The following is a 17,596-nucleotide window of genomic DNA, read 5'->3' as shown; positions in this document are numbered from 1 at the left end:
GCAACACAACACAACACACACAGCCCAGCACCTGTCCAGCAACACAACGCAACACAACACACACAGCCCAGCACGTGCCTAGCAACACAACACAACACAACACACACAGCCCAGGACGTGCCCAGCAACACAACACAACACACACAGCCCAGCACGTGCCTAGCAACACAAAACAACACAACACACACAGCCCAGCACGTGTCCAGCAACACAACACAACACACACAGCCCAGCACGTGCCCAGCAACACAACACAACACAACACAACACACACAGCCCAGCACGTGAACAGCAACACAACACAACACACACAGCCCAGCACGTGCCTAGCAACGCAACACAACACACACAGCCCAGCACGTGTCCAGCAGTACAACACAACACAACACAACACACACAGCCCAGGACGTGCCCAGCAACACAACACAACACACACAGCCCAGCAGGTGTCCAGCAACACAACGCAACACAACACACACAGCCCAGCACGTGCCTAGCAACACAACACAACACACACAGCCCAGCACGTGCCTAGCAACACAACACAACACAACACACACAGCCCAGAAGGTCCCCAGCAGTGCAACGCAACCCAACACATACAAAACAGTACAATTCGAGACAACCCAGCCCAACCCAGCACAGCACAACAACACAGCATGTACCAGCAGTGCAAGGCAACACGTACACAACACAGCACAACAGATGACACACGGGTTCACAGCACTGCGCGTGAACAACAGAGCGCCACACAACCCCGCTCCCCGACACACACACAACAGTGCACAACGCGGCACCTGCAGAACAGAGCGCAAGACAACAATTCCCGACACATCACAACTCGCACCACAACGTGACCCCTCGCAATGCCGCACCTGTCCTGCCCCGCCCAGCACAGAGACCCACGCGCCCAGCGCAGGAGCACCCAGAGGGCCGCACGCACAGCGGAGTGCAAACCACGCAGAACGAATGCCGCACAACACAACAGAGCAAATACACAACAGTCCCAATCCCACACACACACACCCAACAGAGCAAATACACAACACGGTCCCAATCCCACACACACACACCCAACAGAGCAAATACACAACACAGTCCCAATCCCACACACACACACCCAACAGAGCAAATATACAACACAGTCCCAATCCCACACACACCCAACAGAGCAAATACACAACACAGTCCCAATCCCACACACCCAACAGAGCAAATACACAACAGTCCCAATCCCACACACACACAACAGAGCAAATACACAACACAGTCCCAATCCCACACACCCAACAGAGCAAATACACAACAGTCACAATCCCACACACCCAACAGAGCAAATACACAACACAGTCCCAATCCCACACACACACACCCAACAGAGCAAATACACAACACGGTCCCAATCCCACACACACACACACAACAGAGCAAATACACAACACAGTCCCAATCCCACACACCCAACAGAGCAAATACACAACACAGTCCCAATCCCACACACACACACCCAACAGAGCAAATACACAACACAGTCCCAATCCCACACACACAACAGAGCAAATACACAACACAGTCCCAATCCCACACACACACAACAGAGCAAATACACAACACGGTCCCAATCCCACACACACACACCCAACAGAGCAAATACACAACAGTCACAATCCCACACACCCAACAGAGCAAATACACAACACAGTCCCAATCCCACACACACACATCCAACAGAGCAAATACACAACAGTCACAATCCCACACACACAACAGAGCAAATACACAACACGGTCCCAATCCCACACACACACATCCAACAGAGCAAATACACAACAGTCACAATCCCACACACACACACACAACAGAGCAAATACACAACACGGTCCCAATCCCACACACCCAACAGAGCAAATACACAACACAGTCCCAATCCCACACACCCAACAGAGCAAATACACAACACAGTCCCAATCCCACACACACAACAGAGCAAATACACAACACAGTCCCAATCCCACACACACAACAGAGCAAATACACAACACGGTCCCAATCCCACACACACCCAACAGAGCAAATACACAACACAGTCCCAATCCCACACACACACACACAACAGAGCAAATACACAACAGTCACAATCCCACACACCCAACAGAGCAAATATACAACACAGTCCCAATCCCACACACACACACCCAACAGAGCAAATACACAACACAGTCCCAATCCCACACACACACACACAACAGAGCAAATACACAACACGGTCCCAATCCCACACACACACACCCAACAGAGCAAATACACAACAGTCACAATCCCACACACCCAACAGAGCAAATATACAACACAGTCCCAATCCCACACACACACACACAACAGAGCAAATACACAACACGGTCCCAATCCCACACACACGCACACAACAGAGCAAATACACAACACGGTCCCAATCCCACACACACACACCCAACAGAGCAAATACACAACAGTCCCAATCCCACACACACACACCCAACAGAGCAAATACACAACAGTCACAATCCCACACACCCAACAGAGCAAATACACAACACAGTCCCAATCCCACACACACACACACAACAGAGCAAATACACAACACGGTCCCAATCCCACACACCCAACAGAGCAAATATACAACACAGTCCCAATCCCACACACACACACACAACAGAGCAAATACACAACACGGTCCCAATCCCACACACACACACACAACAGAGCAAATACACAACACGGTCCCAATCCCACACACACACACCCAACAGAGCAAATACACAACAGTCACAATCCCACACACCCAACAGAGCAAATACACAACACAGTCCCAATCCCACACACACACACACAACAGAGCAAATACACAACACGGTCCCAATCCCACACACACACACCCAACAGAGCAAATACACAACAGTCACAATCCCACACACCCAACAGAGCAAATATACAACACAGTCCCAATCCCACACACACACACACAACAGAGCAAATACACAACACGGTCCCAATCCCACACACACGCACACAACAGAGCAAATACACAACACGGTCCCAATCCCACACACACACACCCAACAGAGCAAATACACAACAGTCACAATCCCACACACCCAACAGAGCAAATATACAACACAGTCCCAATCCCACACACACACACACAACAGAGCAAATACACAACACGGTCCCAATCCCACACACACACACCCAACAGAGCAAATACACAACACAGTCCCAATCCCACACACACACACCCAACAGAGCAAATATACAACACAGTCCCAATCCCACACACACCCAACAGAGCAAATACACAACACAGTCCCAATCCCACACACCCAACAGAGCAAATACACAACAGTCACAATCCCACACACCCAACAGAGCAAATACACAACACAGTCCCAATCCCACACACACACACACAACAGAGCAAATACACAACACGGTCCCAATCCCACACACACACACACAACAGAGCAAATACACAACACGGTCCCAATCCCACACACACACACACAACAGAGCAAATACACAACACAGTCCCAATCCCACACACCCAACAGAGCAAATACACAACAGTCCCAATCCCACACACACACACCCAACAGAGCAAATACACAACACGGTCCCAATCCCACACACACACACCCAACAGAGCAAATACACAACAGTCACAATCCCACACACCCAACAGAGCAAATACACAACACAGTCCCAATCCCACACACACACACCCAACAGAGCAAATACACAACAGTCACAATCCCACACACACACACACAACAAAGCAAATACACAACACGGTCCCAATCCCACACACACACACCCAACAGAGCAAATACACAACAGTCACAATCCCACACACCCAACAGAGCAAATACACAACACAGTCCCAATCCCACACACACACACACAACAGAGCAAATACACAACACGGTCCCAATCCCACACACACACACCCAACAGAGCAAATACACAACACGGTCCCAATCCCACACACACACACCCAACAGAGCAAATACACAACACGGTCCCAATCCCACACACACACCCAACAGAGCAAATACACAACAGTCACAATCCCACACACCCAACAGAGCAAATACACAACACAGTCCCAATCCCACACACACACACACAACAGAGCAAATACACAACACGGTCCCAATCCCACACACACACACCCAACAGAGCAAATACACAACAGTCACAATCCCACACACCCAACAGAGCAAATATACAACACAGTCCCAATCCCACACACACACACACAACAGAGCAAATACACAACACGGTCCCAATCCCACACACACACACACAACAGAGCAAATACACAACACGGTCCCAATCCCACACACACACACCCAACAGAGCAAATACACAACAGTCACAATCCCACACACCCAACAGAGCAAATACACAACACAGTCCCAATCCCACACACACACACACAACAGAGCAAATACACAACACGGTCCCAATCCCACACACACACACCCAACAGAGCAAATACACAACAGTCACAATCCCACACACCCAACAGAGCAAATATACAACACAGTCCCAATCCCACACACACACACACAACAGAGCAAATACACAACACGGTCCCAATCCCACACACACGCACACAACAGAGCAAATACACAACACGGTCCCAATCCCACACACACACACCCAACAGAGCAAATACACAACAGTCACAATCCCACACACCCAACAGAGCAAATATACAACACAGTCCCAATCCCACACACACACACACAACAGAGCAAATACACAACACGGTCCCAATCCCACACACACACACCCAACAGAGCAAATACACAACACAGTCCCAATCCCACACACACACACCCAACAGAGCAAATATACAACACAGTCCCAATCCCACACACACCCAACAGAGCAAATACACAACACAGTCCCAATCCCACACACACAACAGAGCAAATACACAACAGTCCCAATCCCCCACACACACAACAGAGCAAATACACAACACAGTCCCAATCCCACACACCCAACAGAGCAAATACACAACAGTCACAATCCCACACACCCAACAGAGCAAATACACAACACAGTCCCAATCCCACACACACACACACAACAGAGCAAATACACAACACGGTCCCAATCCCACACACACACACACAACAGAGCAAATACACAACACAGTCCCAATCCCACACACCCAACAGAGCAAATACACAACAGTCCCAATCCCACACACACACACACAACAGAGCAAATACACAACAGTCACAATCCCACACACCCAACAGAGCAAATATACAACACAGTCCCAATCCCACACACACCCAACAGAGCAAATACACAACACGGTCCCAATCCCACACACACACACACAACAGAGCAAATACACAACAGTCACAATCCCACACACCCAACAGAGCAAATACACAACACAGTCCCAATCCCACACACACACACACAACAGAGCAAATACACAACACGGTCCCAATCCCACACACACACACCCAACAGAGCAAATACACAACAGTCACAATCCCACACACACACACCCAACAGAGCAAATACACAACACAGTCCCAATCCCACACACACACACCCAACAGAGCAAATACACAACACAGTCCCAATCCCACACACACACACCCAACAGAGCAAATACACAACAGTCACAATCCCACACACACACACACAACAGAGCAAATACACAACACGGTCCCAATCCCACACACACACACACAACAGAGCAAATACACAACACGGTCCCAATCCCACACACACACACCCAACAGAGCAAATACACAACACGGTCCCAATCCCACACACACACACCCAACAGAGCAAATACACAACAGTCACAATCCCACACACCCAACAGAGCAAATACACAACACAGTCCCAATCCCACACACACACAACAGAGCAAATACACAACACGGTCCCAATCCCACACACACACACCCAACAGAGCAAATACACAACAGTCACAATCCCACACACCCAACAGAGCAAATATACAACACAGTCCCAATCCCACACACACACACACAACAGAGCAAATACACAACACGGTCCCAATCCCACACACACACACACAACAGAGCAAATACACAACACGGTCCCAATCCCACACACACACACACAACAGAGCAAATACACAACACGGTCCCAATCCCACACACACACACCCAACAGAGCAAATACACAACACGGTCCCAATCCCACACACACACACCCAACAGAGCAAATATACAACACAGTCCCAATCCCACACACACCCAACAGAGCAAATACACAACACAGTCCCAATCCCACACACCCAACAGAGCAAATACACAACAGTCCCAATCCCACACACACACAACAGAGCAAATACACAACACAGTCCCAATCCCACACACCCAACAGAGCAAATACACAACAGTCACAATCCCACACACCCAACAGAGCAAATACACAACACAGTCCCAATCCCACACACACACACCCAACAGAGCAAATACACAACACGGTCCCAATCCCACACACACACACACAACAGAGCAAATACACAACACAGTCCCAATCCCACACACCCAACAGAGCAAATACACAACAGTCCCAATCCCACACACACACACACAACAGAGCAAATACACAACAGTCACAATCCCACACACACACACACAACAAAGCAAATACACAACACGGTCCCAATCCCACACACACACACCCAACAGAGCAAATACACAACAGTCACAATCCCACACACCCAACAGAGCAAATACACAACACAGTCCCAATCCCACACACACACACACAACAGAGCAAATACACAACACGGTCCCAATCCCACACACACACACCCAACAGAGCAAATACACAACACGGTCCCAATCCCACACACACACACCCAACAGAGCAAATACACAACACGGTCCCAATCCCACACACACACCCAACAGAGCAAATACACAACAGTCACAATCCCACACACCCAACAGAGCAAATACACAACACAGTCCCAATCCCACACACACACACACAACAGAGCAAATACACAACACGGTCCCAATCCCACACACACACACCCAACAGAGCAAATACACAACAGTCACAATCCCACACACCCAACAGAGCAAATATACAACACAGTCCCAATCCCACACACACACACACAACAGAGCAAATACACAACACGGTCCCAATCCCACACACACACACACAACAGAGCAAATACACAACACGGTCCCAATCCCACACACACACACCCAACAGAGCAAATACACAACAGTCACAATCCCACACACCCAACAGAGCAAATACACAACACAGTCCCAATCCCACACACACACACACAACAGAGCAAATACACAACACGGTCCCAATCCCACACACACACACCCAACAGAGCAAATACACAACAGTCACAATCCCACACACCCAACAGAGCAAATATACAACACAGTCCCAATCCCACACACACACACACAACAGAGCAAATACACAACACGGTCCCAATCCCACACACACGCACACAACAGAGCAAATACACAACACGGTCCCAATCCCACACACACACACCCAACAGAGCAAATACACAACAGTCACAATCCCACACACCCAACAGAGCAAATATACAACACAGTCCCAATCCCACACACACACACACAACAGAGCAAATACACAACACGGTCCCAATCCCACACACACACACCCAACAGAGCAAATACACAACACAGTCCCAATCCCACACACACACACCCAACAGAGCAAATATACAACACAGTCCCAATCCCACACACACCCAACAGAGCAAATACACAACACAGTCCCAATCCCACACACACAACAGAGCAAATACACAACAGTCCCAATCCCCCACACACACAACAGAGCAAATACACAACACAGTCCCAATCCCACACACCCAACAGAGCAAATACACAACAGTCACAATCCCACACACCCAACAGAGCAAATACACAACACAGTCCCAATCCCACACACACACACACAACAGAGCAAATACACAACACGGTCCCAATCCCACACACACACACACAACAGAGCAAATACACAACACAGTCCCAATCCCACACACCCAACAGAGCAAATACACAACAGTCCCAATCCCACACACACACACACAACAGAGCAAATACACAACAGTCACAATCCCACACACCCAACAGAGCAAATATACAACACAGTCCCAATCCCACACACACCCAACAGAGCAAATACACAACACGGTCCCAATCCCACACACACACACACAACAGAGCAAATACACAACAGTCACAATCCCACACACCCAACAGAGCAAATACACAACACAGTCCCAATCCCACACACACACACACAACAGAGCAAATACACAACACGGTCCCAATCCCACACACACACACCCAACAGAGCAAATACACAACAGTCACAATCCCACACACACACACCCAACAGAGCAAATACACAACACAGTCCCAATCCCACACACACACACCCAACAGAGCAAATACACAACACAGTCCCAATCCCACACACACACACCCAACAGAGCAAATACACAACAGTCACAATCCCACACACACACACACAACAGAGCAAATACACAACACGGTCCCAATCCCACACACACACACACAACAGAGCAAATACACAACACGGTCCCAATCCCACACACACACACCCAACAGAGCAAATACACAACACGGTCCCAATCCCACACACACACACCCAACAGAGCAAATACACAACAGTCACAATCCCACACACCCAACAGAGCAAATACACAACACAGTCCCAATCCCACACACACACAACAGAGCAAATACACAACACGGTCCCAATCCCACACACACACACCCAACAGAGCAAATACACAACAGTCACAATCCCACACACCCAACAGAGCAAATATACAACACAGTCCCAATCCCACACACACACACACAACAGAGCAAATACACAACACGGTCCCAATCCCACACACACACACACAACAGAGCAAATACACAACACGGTCCCAATCCCACACACACACACACAACAGAGCAAATACACAACACGGTCCCAATCCCACACACACACACCCAACAGAGCAAATACACAACACGGTCCCAATCCCACACACACACACCCAACAGAGCAAATATACAACACAGTCCCAATCCCACACACACCCAACAGAGCAAATACACAACACAGTCCCAATCCCACACACCCAACAGAGCAAATACACAACAGTCCCAATCCCACACACACACAACAGAGCAAATACACAACACAGTCCCAATCCCACACACCCAACAGAGCAAATACACAACAGTCACAATCCCACACACCCAACAGAGCAAATACACAACACGGTCCCAATCCCACACACACACACACAACAGAGCAAATACACAACACAGTCCCAATCCCACACACCCAACAGAGCAAATACACAACAGTCCCAATCCCACACACACACACACAACAGAGCAAATACACAACAGTCACAATCCCACACACCCAACAGAGCAAATACACAACAGTCCCAATCCCACACACACACAACAGAGCAAATACACAACACAGTCCCAATCCCACACACCCAACAGAGCAAATACACAACAGTCACAATCCCACACACCCAACAGAGCAAATACACAACACAGTCCCAATCCCACACACACACACCCAACAGAGCAAATACACAACACGGTCCCAATCCCACACACACACACACAACAGAGCAAATACACAACACAGTCCCAATCCCACACACCCAACAGAGCAAATACACAACAGTCCCAATCCCACACACACACACACAACAGAGCAAATACACAACAGTCACAATCCCACACACCCAACAGAGCAAATATACAACACAGTCCCAATCCCACACACACCCAACAGAGCAAATACACAACACGGTCCCAATCCCACACACACACACACAACAGAGCAAATACACAACAGTCACAATCCCACACACCCAACAGAGCAAATACACAACACAGTCCCAATCCCACACACACACACACAACAGAGCAAATACACAACACGGTCCCAATCCCACACACACACACCCAACAGAGCAAATACACAACAGTCACAATCCCACACACACACACCCAACAGAGCAAATACACAACACAGTCCCAATCCCACACACACACACCCAACAGAGCAAATACACAACAGTCACAATCCCACACACACACACACAACAGAGCAAATACACAACACGGTCCCAATCCCACACACACACACACAACAGAGCAAATACACAACACGGTCCCAATCCCACACACACACACCCAACAGAGCAAATACACAACACGGTCCCAATCCCACACACACACACCCAACAGAGCAAATACACAACAGTCACAATCCCACACACCCAACAGAGCAAATACACAACACAGTCCCAATCCCACACACACACAACAGAGCAAATACACAACACGGTCCCAATCCCACACACACACACCCAACAGAGCAAATACACAACAGTCACAATCCCACACACCCAACAGAGCAAATATACAACACAGTCCCAATCCCACACACACACACACAACAGAGCAAATACACAACACGGTCCCAATCCCACACACACACACACAACAGAGCAAATACACAACACGGTCCCAATCCCACACACACACACAAAACAGAGCAAATACACAACACGGTCCCAATCCCACACACACACACCCAACAGAGCAAATACACAACACAGTCCCAATCCCACACACACACACCCAACAGAGCAAATATACAACACAGTCCCAATCCCACACACACCCAACAGAGCAAATACACAACACAGTCCCAATCCCACACACCCAACAGAGCAAATACACAACAGTCCCAATCCCACACACACACAACAGAGCAAATACACAACACAGTCCCAATCCCACACACCCAACAGAGCAAATACACAACAGTCACAATCCCACACACCCAACAGAGCAAATACACAACACAGTCCCAATCCCACACACACACACCCAACAGAGCAAATACACAACACGGTCCCAATCCCACACACACACACACAACAGAGCAAATACACAACACGGTCCCAATCCCACACACACACACACAACAGAGCAAATACACAACACAGTCCCAATCCCACACACCCAACAGAGCAAATACACAACAGTCCCAATCCCACACACACACACACAACAGAGCAAATACACAACAGTCACAATCCCACACACCCAACAGAGCAAATATACAACACAGTCCCAATCCCACACACACACACACAACAGAGCAAATACACAACACGGTCCCAATCCCACACACACCCAACAGAGCAAATACACAACACAGTCCCAATCCCACACACCCAACAGAGCAAATACACAACAGTCCCAATCCCACACACACACAACAGAGCAAATACACAACACAGTCCCAATCCCACACACACACACACAACAGAGCAAATACACAACACGGTCCCAATCCCACACACACACAACAGAGCAAATACACAACACAGTCCCAATCCCACACACCCAACAGAGCAAATACACAACAGTCCCAATCCCCCCCACACACAACAGAGCAAATACACAACACGGTCCCAATCCCCCCCACACACAACAGAGCAAATACACAAGACAGTCCCAATCCCCCCCACACCCAACAGAGCAAATACACAACACAGTCCCAATCCCACACACACACAACAGAGCAAATACACAACACGGTCCCAATCCCACACACACACACCCAACAGAGCAAATACACAACAGTCACAATCCCACACACCCAACAGAGCAAATATACAACACAGTCCCAATCCCACACACACACACACAACAGAGCAAATACACAACACGGTCCCAATCCCACACACACCCAACAGAGCAAATACACAACACAGTCCCAATCCCACACACCCAACAGAGCAAATACACAACAGTCCCAATCCCACACACACACAACAGAGCAAATACACAACACAGTCCCAATCCCACACACACACACACAACAGAGCAAATACACAACACGGTCCCAATCCCACACACACACAACAGAGCAAATACACAACACAGTCCCAATCCCACACACCCAACAGAGCAAATACACAACAGTCCCAATCCCCCCCACACACAACAGAGCAAATACACAACACGGTCCCAATCCCCCCCACACACAACAGAGCAAATACACAAGACAGTCCCAATCCCCCCCACACCCAACAGAGCAAATACACAACACAGTCCCAATCCTCCACACACACAACAGAGCAAATACACAACACAGTCCCAATCCCCCCCACACCCAACAGAGCAAATACACAACACAGTCCCAATCCCCCACACACACAACAGAGCAAATACACAACAGTCCCAACCCCCCCCCACACCCAACAGAGCAAATACACAACAGTCACAATCCCACACACACACAACAGAGCAAATACACAACACAGTCCCAATCCCACACACCCAACAGAGCAAATACACAACACAGTCACAATCCCCCCCACACCCAACAGAGCAAATACACAACACAGTCCCAATCCCCCCCACACCCAACAGAGCAAATACACAACAGTCCCAATCCCCCCCCCACACAACAGAGCAAATACACAACAGTCACAATCCCCCCCACACACCCAACAGAGCAAATACACAACACAGTCCCAATCCCCCACACACCCAACAGAGCAAATACACAACACAGTCCCAATCCCACACACACACACACAACAGAGCAAATACACAACACAGTCCCAATCCCACACACACACAACAGAGCAAATACACAACACAGTCCCAATCCCACACACCCAACAGAGCAAATACACAACAGTCCCAATCCCACACACACACACACAACAGAGCAAATACACAACACAGTCCCAATCCTCCCCACACACAACAGAGCAAATATACAACACAGTCCCAATCCCACACACACACACACAACAGAGCAAATACACAACACAGTCCCAATCCCCCCCCACACAACAGAGCAAATATACAACACAGTCCCAATCCCCCCACACACACACAACAGAGCAAATACACAACACAGTCCCAATCCCCCCCCACACCCAACAGAGCAAATACACAACACAGTCCCAATCCCCCCCACACCCAACAGAGCAAATACACAACACAGTCCCAATCCCCCCCACACACAACAGAGCAAATACACAAGACAGTCCCAATCCCCCCCACACCCAACAGAGCAAATACACAACACAGTCCCAATCCCCCACACACCCAACAGAGCAAATACACAACACAGTCCCAATCCCCCCCACACCCAACAGAGCAAATACACAACACAGTCCCAATCCCCCCCACACACAACAGAGCAAATACACAACAGTCCCAACCCCCCCACACCCAACAGAGCAAATACACAACAGTCACAATCCCACACACACACAACAGAGCAAATACACAACACAGTCCCAATCCCACACACCCAACAGAGCAAATACACAACACAGTCACAATCCCCCCCACACCCAACAGAGCAAATACACAACACAGTCCCAATCCCCCCCACACCCAACAGAGCAAATACACAAAAGTCCCAATCCCCCCCACACACAACAGAGCAAATACACAACAGTCACAATCCCCCCACACACACAACAGAGCAAATACACAACACAGTCCCAATCCCCCCCACACCCAACAGAGCAAATACACAACACAGTCCCAATCCCACACACAGACAACGTGACAGAGCTAACTCACAACACGGTCGCAATTCAACACACACAACACAATGGTGCAAATACACAACACAGTCACAATACAATGCACGCACAACACATCAGTGCAAATGCACAACACAGTCACAATCCAACACAGCATGCACACAACTGTGCCCAGTGCACACACAACAGAACCACAACACCACATACACAATAGAGCCTGCACACAACCATACACCCATTGCACATACAACCCAATCAAAGTAACACAATCCCGACCGATACACAACACAGGCAGCGCAACCACAACACGGCAACTCAGCACAATCACAACCCGCTCCAGGAGCCCACTCAGCATACTGACTACGCCCCACTCAACAATACAACACAAAGCCAACACACACACACAGAACACCACAACCTAGCAAAACCCAACACAAAGCACCACCAGGCAATATAACACCATCACACAATACAACACAACCGCTGGGACAGCACAGCGCCCCCTGGGGGTGTTCAACACGCCACGCAGACACACAAACACACAGTGCAACACAACACCCTTTGGCGGAGCTGCACAAAAGGTGACAGCGCGAGTGGGACACAACACAACGGGCACAATCCTGCGCTCCAGGATACACCACAACACAACCACCGTGAAACGCAACACAGGACTAAACACTGTATGTGTGAGCCGGGGCGCCTGGGTTCTCTCCCCGGCTCTGGGAGGGGAGGGGGGTCTAGTGGTTAGAGCAGGGGGGGGGCTGGGTGCCAGGACTCCTGGGTTCTCTCCCTGGCTCTGGAGGAGGGGAGGGGGGTCTAGTGGTTAGAGTGGGGGGGGCTGGGAGCCAGGACTCCTGGGTTCTCTCCCTGGCTCTGGGAGGGGAGGGGGGTCTAGTGGTTAGAGCAGGGGGGGGCTGGGAGCCAGGACTCCTGGGTTCTCTCCCTGGCTCTGGGAGGGGAGGGGGGTCTAGTGGTTAGAGCAGGGGGGGCTGGGAGCCAGGACGCCTGGGTTCTCTCCCTGGCTCTGGAGGAGGGGAGGGGGGTCTAGTGGTTAGAGTAGGGGGGCTGGGCGCCAGGACTCCTGGGTTCTCTCCCTGGCTCTGGAGGAGGGGAGTGGGGTCTAGTGTTTATAGCAGGGGGGGCTGGGAGCCAGGACTCCTGGGTTCTCTCCCTGGCTCTGGGAGGGGAGGGGGGTCTAGTGGTTAGAGTAGGGGGGCTGGGCGCCAGGACTCCTGGGTTCTCTCCCTGGCTCTGGGAGGGGAATGGGGTCTAGTGGTTAGAGCAGGGGGGGGGCTGGGCGCCAGGACTCCTGGGTTCTTTCTAGCTCTAGGTGACACAGGGGTCCCAATCCAGGCCTGGTGGGGGGTGGCTGGGGATCCCCGTGACACCCCTGCGCGATTGGGGTTTCCCTTGAAGTTCCAGGCCTCAGCGCACTTTCACTGTTAGATTTCACTTTCACTTTTCCGTCTTATTTTTCTTCCGTTTAAAAACCGGTGTGAATGTAGCTTTTCCTTTGTTTCCGGCTCAGGCAGAGGAAGTGGCGGTGGGGTTTTTTTTGGGGGGGGGGGGGAGGGGGCTGGGAGCCAGGACTCCTGGGTTCTCTATGTGAGTCTTGTCACCGCCCTGTGCCTCAGTTTCCCTGTTTGTGAAATGGGATAAAGACCCCCCTAGGGACCCACCAGGGACATTAACAGCGTCCCCTTTATGGATCCCCACTACTCAGGACGGACTTCTCCTGGCAAGCCCCTCCCCCCAGCTGCAGCGTGCGGCGGGGGGGGGTCCGGGGGGGGGTTAGCATGGCCAGACATGCAGCGCCCCGGGGAGCCACGGGCAGGTGCAGGGGCCGGGACACCGCCCCGTTCTGAAGGCGTCCGGCCACATGGGGGCGCCAGATGCTCAGGCCAAGTGTGGGCGGGAGGGGGGTGGCGGAAATGTCCCTGTGTCTTTGGGGCGCCTGGGTCAGCCCCCCAACACACACCGCTCCATCTCCAGGCACCTCTCTGGGTTCCCAACCCCCGACTCTGACCCACCCCCTCCCAGAGCCAGAGAGAGAACCCAGGAGTCCTGGCTCCCAGCCCTTCCCCCTGCTCTAACCACCAGACCCCACTCCCCTCCCAGAGCCAGGGAGAGAACCCCGGAGTCCTGGCCCCCAGCCCGCCCTGCTCTGTGTCCCCGCCCGGCCCTGGCGAGGCTGTGGTGGGAGGGGAGGGGAGGGGACGGAGGAGAAATTCTCTTTGTCCAGTTTCCTCCGGGGAGCCGGGCAGTTACTGCGGGCCGGGGGGCGAGAAACAGCTGAGAGCGGGAGGGGGTGTCTGGGGAGAGGTAGATAGAGGGGTGTACGGGGATAGGAAGAGGAGTGTGGGGGGGACGGAAGGCTAGAGGGGTGTAGGGTGACAGGAAGAGGGGTGTAGGGGGGCGGATGGCTAGGGGGGTGTAGGTGGACAGGAAGGCTAGGGGGGCGTAGGGAGATAGGAAGAGGGGTGTGGGGGGACAGGAAGGCTAGAGAGGTGTAGGGGGACAGGAAGAGGGGTGTAGGGGGGCGGATGGCTAGGAGGGTGTAGGTGGACAGGAAGGCTAGGGGGCGTAGGGAGATAGGAAGAGGGGTGTGGGGGGACAGGAAGGCTAGAGAGGTGTAGGGTGACAGGAAGAGGGGTGTAGGGGGGGCGGATGGCTAGGGGGGTGTAGGTGGACAGGAAGGCTAGGGGGCGTAGGGAGATAGGAAGAGGAGTGTGGGGGGACAGGAAGGCTAGAGAGGTGTAGGGGGACAGGAAGGCTACGGGGTGTAGGGAGATAGGAAGAGGGGTGTAGGGGGACAGGAAGAGGGGTGTAGGGGGACAGGAAGGCTAGAGAGGTGTAGGTGGACAGGAAGGCTAGGGGGTGTAGGGAGATAGGAAGAGGGGTGCAGGGAGACGGAAGGCTAGAGGGGTATAGGGGAACAGGAAGAGGGATGTAGGGGGACAGGAAGAGGGGTTTAGGGGGACGGATGGCTGGGGGGGTGTAGGTGGACAGGAAGGCTAGGGGGTGTAGGGAGATAGGAAGAGGGGTGTACGGGGATAGGAAGAGGGGTGCAGGGAGACAGAAGGCTAGAGGGGTATAGGGGGACAGGAAGAGGGGTGAGGATGGGGATGGACGGAAGGAAATAAGAAGAAAGGAAGGTGAAGTGAGGGGGAGGAGGGTGAACAAGAAGTGGGGAGGGGGCAGCCAGCCAGACGGGGGAAGGGCTCAGGGGGGCTGGGCTGGGGGGCCGAGCAAAGAAAGGAGCCGGCGGGGGAGTGAGGGAAGGAGACAGGCACAGAGGAAGTGAGCGATTGGGGCGGCGGGCGAGATTCCCCTGGCCCAGTGGGGTGTCGCTAAGATCCCCCCCGACACCCCCCTGAGCAGCCCGGACCCCTGTGTGCCCCACTGGGAGCCAGGTAAGAACTGCCCCCCCAACCAGCCCCCCCAGCCCTGCCCTGTCCCTCCACAGCGCCCCTCCCCATCTGTCTGTCTGTCCATCCCTCCTGGTGTCTCAGGGTGGGGGGGCACAGAGAAGCTGGAATCAATGGGAGGGAGGGGGTTGTGTGTCTGTCCCCCACCCAGGCCCGTGGGCGCAGATTCCTTAGGGGGTGAGCATACCGCACTCCACCCCGGGCACCAGCTGGCATGGGGCAGACAAGGGGGGGGAGCTCAGGCTGGGGGGGTCAGAGGGCAAAGGGAGGAGTGGGGGAATTTGAGGGGGGTGATTTTCCCCCCTTGGGGGGAGCCCCACAGCTGTGGGGGGGATGGGGGGCAGGGCGGCTGGGGGTCACAGGGGCTCCAGCCAGGGCACTGAGCCAAGGAGGAGGGTGGGGGGGGCCCTCTGGGATGTGGGGGGAGGGGCGGGGTGGGGATGCAGCTGCTGTGGGGGGAGAC

The 17,596-nt window shown here is 52.0% G+C and overlaps 1 protein-coding gene across 12 annotated transcripts in view; it reads left to right on the top strand.

Moving 5' to 3' along the window:
- Window positions 1-17,596, top strand: part of PLEKHA4 (pleckstrin homology domain containing A4) — a 35,792-nt gene that overhangs the window by 3,041 nt on the left and 15,155 nt on the right. The window contains exon 1 of one of the 12 annotated variants that reach the window (XM_078850317.1): window positions 16,943-17,118. The exons of the other annotated variants lie outside the window; for them this stretch is intronic. The gene's annotated coding sequence lies outside the window, so the exon portion shown is untranslated. Of the gene's footprint in view, window positions 1-16,942; window positions 17,119-17,596 lie in introns of those variants that run through there. 12 annotated transcript variants of the gene reach the window in all.

The sequence above is a fragment of the Lepidochelys kempii genome, chromosome 23 (genome assembly GCF_965140285.1).
Source record: "Lepidochelys kempii isolate rLepKem1 chromosome 23, rLepKem1.hap1, whole genome shotgun sequence".
NCBI classification, from domain to species: Eukaryota; Metazoa; Chordata; order Testudines; family Cheloniidae; genus Lepidochelys; species Lepidochelys kempii.
Note: the sequence above shows the minus strand (reverse complement) of the source record. Positions and strands in the feature narration are given on the sequence as shown.